Source organism: Spinacia oleracea, chromosome 2 (assembly GCF_020520425.1).
Source record: "Spinacia oleracea cultivar Varoflay chromosome 2, BTI_SOV_V1, whole genome shotgun sequence".
NCBI classification, from domain to species: Eukaryota; Viridiplantae; Streptophyta; class Magnoliopsida; order Caryophyllales; family Amaranthaceae; genus Spinacia; species Spinacia oleracea.
In genome coordinates this window covers 24,312,678-24,317,132 of record NC_079488.1, presented here as the reverse complement: position 1 = coordinate 24,317,132, position 4,455 = coordinate 24,312,678, and the positions used below count along the sequence as shown (strand labels likewise).

The 4,455-nt window shown below is 40.1% G+C and overlaps 1 pseudogene; it reads left to right on the top strand.

Moving 5' to 3' along the window:
* Positions 1 to 310: 310 nt before the first annotated feature.
* On the top strand, positions 311 to 3,762 carry LOC130466832 (uncharacterized; annotated as a pseudogene).
* Positions 3,763 to 4,455: the final 693 nt, after the last annotated feature.

Sequence of the window (4,455 nt, the reverse complement as noted above, 5' to 3'; positions counted from 1 at the left end):
GGGAGTCTTTGAAACGTAAGCTACGTAAAAGGTATGTGCCAACAACTCATAGAATAACAACTTATCGTAAAATTGCCGAGTTGAGGCAAGGAAAAATGAGTGTGGCTGAATATATTGATGAGTTTGAAAAGTTGTCCTTAATGGGAGAAATTGAGGAAATTGAGGAACAAAAACTGTCCAGATTTTTAAGGGGTCTAAATTATAATGTTGCCAATACCGTAGACCTTTATCCATATTCTGATTTTGAAACTCTTTGTGGACTTTGTTTAAAATTGGAAAATCAAGGGAAGGCAAAATATGGGGGAGGGTCTAGTATGGATGGTAAAGCCAAGTCTTGGGCTAAATCCGAACCTAGCTTGAAACCAAACACATCACCTAGTACCGTAGGTTCAAGTAATTCTACGGCTGCCCCTAAACTATCTAACCCAACCAAAGAAACAAGTCTGTCCAAGGTGCGTTGTTTTAAGTGTCAAGGGTTTGGGCATTATCAAAATGCGTGTCCAAATAAACGAGTAGTGACCTTGAGAGAAGCTGTTGAATGTCGTGAGGAGTTGTTTGAAGAGGAAAAGAGGTTGGGGGACGTATTTGTGTTTGATGAGAGTGGTGATGAGGAGGAAGAGGAAGGGTATGAGGCTCCAATTTATGACACAAATCTGGTCCGTAGAGCGCTACAAACTCAAATTTCACCTACTGATCTAGACCAACGAGATCAGTTGTTTCATACTAAATGTCTAGTGAAAGATAAGTGGTGTAGTGTAATTGTTGATGGGGGGAGTTGTACCAATGCTTCTAGTGAAATGGTGTCAAAATTAGGCTTAATCACTACTGTCCATCCTAGGCCATACGCACTCCATTGGCTTGATGATGGTAATAGTGTAAAAGTGTCGAAGCAAGTAAGGGTTGGTTTGACTATGGGTTCGTATGTGGATGAAGTTCTTTGTGATGTTATTCCTATGGATGCTTGTCATATTTTGTTGGGTCGTCCTTGGCAGTTTGATAGGGACGTGATTCATAAAGGGAGAAGCAATGAGTATGAATTGAGAGACAAAGTCAAGAAAATTGTGCTAAAGCCTATGTCATCTCAAGCGGTTCGATCCATGAGTGTGAAACAAAAGAAAAAGCCGAATCTCACCATGTTGGCTAGTGAACGAGAAATTGAGCAAGCTCTTGATCATGGAGAGTTGGTGTATTTGCTCGTGGCTAAGGAGAGTCCAATTGAAGGCCAAAATTGGAAAGAAGGCAGTCCCATTGCCGAATTGCTGTTTGAGTTCAAGGATGTATTTCCGGATGAATTACCACCAGGTTTGCCCCCTATTCGTGGTATTGAACATCAAATTGATCTTATTCCAGGAACTTCTTTGCCTAATAAGGCTGCCTATCGTTGTAATCCGGAGGAAACAAAGGAATTACAAAAGCAAATTGATGAACTTGTGAATCGAGGCTATGTTAGAGAAAGCTTGAATCCATGTGTTGTTCCGGTGTTGCTTGTGCCTAAGAAAGATGGAACATGGCGAATGTGTGTTGAAAGTAGGGCTGTGAATAACATTACCATCAAGTATCGTTTTCCAATTCCGAGACTTGATGATATGTTAGATGAGCTCCATGGTTCGAAGTTGTTCTCAAAAATTGATTTGCGAAGTGGTTATCATCAGATTCGGATGCGTGAAGGAGATGAGTGGAAAACGGCTTTCAAGACAAAACATGATTTGTATGAGTGGACCGTCATGCCATTTGGTCTCACTAATGCTCCTAGTACGTTTATGAGGCTAATGAACGAAGTGCTTAAATCATTTTTGGGCAGATTCGTTGTGGTATATCTTGATGACATCTTGGTGTATAGTAGGAACGAAGAGGAGCATCTGATTCATTTGAGGGATGTTTTTTAAACACTTAGAGCTCATAGACTCTATGGGAAGCTAGAGAAGTGTTCATTCCTTGTTGACAATGTTGTATTCTTGGGCTATGTGGTTTCGAAAGATGGAGTGTCCGTGGATCAGTCCAAGACCGAGGCTATCAAATCGTGGCCTAATCCTAAAACTATAAGTGAAGTGCGTTCATTTCTTGGTCTTGCTTCATTTTATAGACGTTTCATTCGTGATTTCAGTACTATTACTAGTCCTATCACTAGTTGCTTGAAGAAAGGTGCTTTTGTATGGGGAGAGGACGCTCAAAAGGCGTTTGATGTGATTAAAGAGCGTTTGTGTGCTGCTCCTATTTTGGCGCTGCCAGATTTCTCTCAACCTTTTGAGGTCGAGTGTGATGCTAGTGGAGTGGGGATTGGTGCTGTTTTGATCCAAGGTAAGCGTCCCATAGCTTATTTTTCGGAAAAGTTAGGGGGTGCTCGTTTGAATTATTGCACTTATGATAAAGAGTTCTATGCCATTGTTAGAGCTTTGGATCATTGGAGTCATTATTTGCGTTCTAGCCACTTTGTTTTGCATTCTGATCATGAATCTTTGAAGTATATTAATGGGCAACCAAAATTGAGCCCAAGGCATGCTAAATGGGTTGAGTTCTTGCAATCCTTTCATTTTTCTTCGAAATACAAAGATGGTAAAAGCAATGTGGTGGCTGATGCATTATCACGAAGGTACACTTTGCTTGCTACACTTGATGTTCGTTTGTTGGGGTTTGAGACCTTAAAAGATTATTATCATGATGATGGTGAGTTTGGAGTTGCATTTGAGAAATGTGCAGTTGGTGCTTATGGGGAGTACATGTTGCAAGATGGGTTTCTTTTCAAAGGTAATCGCCTTTGTATTCCTAAGCATTCAATTCGTGAGTTACTAGTGCGTGAGGCTCATGGTGGAGGATTGGCTGGTCACTTTGGCATAGCCAAGACCTTGGAAATCTTGAGAGAACATTTCTTTTGGCCTAAAATGTTAGGTGATGTAACGAACATTGTGAATAAATGTGTGACTTGTCATATGGCCAAGAGTTCTTTCAAACCCGGTTTATACTCACCTTTGCCGGTTCCAGTTCGCCCTTGGGAAGATGTATCCATGGATTTTATAGTGGCTTTGCCTCGTACTCAAAGAGGTAAGGATGCTATTATGGTCGTGGTGGATAGATTTTCAAAAATGGCTCACTTCGTTGCTTGTCACAAAACGGATGATGCTTGTAATGTGGCTGATTTGTATTATAAGGAGATTGTTCGTTTGCATGGAATTCCAAAGACTATTGTTTCTGATCGAGATTCCAAGTTCTTGAGTTACTTTTGAAATACATTGTGGAGAAAGGTGGGAACCATGTTGTTGTTTAGCACTTCACATCACCCTCAAACTGATGGGCAAACAGAGGTGACAAATCGAACCTTGGGAACGCTATTGAGAGGGTTGGTAAGTAAAACGCAAAAGGATTGGGATGTCAAGCTTGCTCACGCTGAATTTGCTTATAATCGGTCTCCTACTTATGCTACTGGTCATTCTCCATTTGTGGTAGTATATGGGATTAATCCATACTTGCCCTTGGATTTAATTCCATTACCAAAAGATGAGTTGGTTCACAAGGATGCCGATGCTAAGTTAAAGTCTATGATGAAACTGCACCAACAAGTTCGTGAGCGAATTGAAACTTAATAATGCCTCTTATAAACAGAAATCAAATAAGAATCGCAAACCGAGGTTGTTTGAAGAAGGTGATTTGGTTTGGGTTCATTTAAGGAAAGAGCGTTTTCCAAACAAACGCAAGAACAAGCTTATGCCTAGGGCTGAAGGCCCTTACAAGGTGGTTGCATGTGTGAATGATAATGCTTACAAGATTGAGCTTCCGGGAGACTATGGTGTCCATGCTACTTTCAATGTAGGTGATCTTTCACCTTATCTTGATGATGATGGCCTTGCTGAATTGAGGTCAATTCCTTTTAAAGGGGGAGGGGATGATACGGTTATGGATGAAAGTGATAGTCTTATGCTAGCAATTGGAACCAAAACTGATTTGGGTTCAATGGCTCATTTTGTGTGCATGGTGACTTGGATTGAGTGAGCTCGTTATATGGTCCTTATTATCAAGGTGGTACGTTAATCAAACTGGTCCGTTTAATCACATTGGTCCTCTTGTTTAAACAGATTGTACGCACTTATTATTTTTAATTGCTTTGGTCAAAGTCGGTTTAATAAAGGGATATTTGTTTAAATCCCCGATTTAAATTCAGTCATTACTTAGCTTTGATTATTGCTGTTTGTAAGGAGAGTTTTAAGCCTTTGTAACCTCCAATTTAGTGACTGAATTAGGAGGCTTTAGAGCTTGTAACTGCCAGTTTTAAAGGCTCTTAAATGGCTCTTAATTAGCCGTTTAAAGCTCTTGTAGCTGTTGGTTTTTGGCTATTTATAGTCAGCTTCTTGATTGGAATAAACAACCAACTGAATGATTAAAACACTTGTTTGTTACATTTCGAATTATAGTTTATAATTCAGCCTTTTTCTTTGTTTTGGACGCGTTTCCTATTCAAAGAAC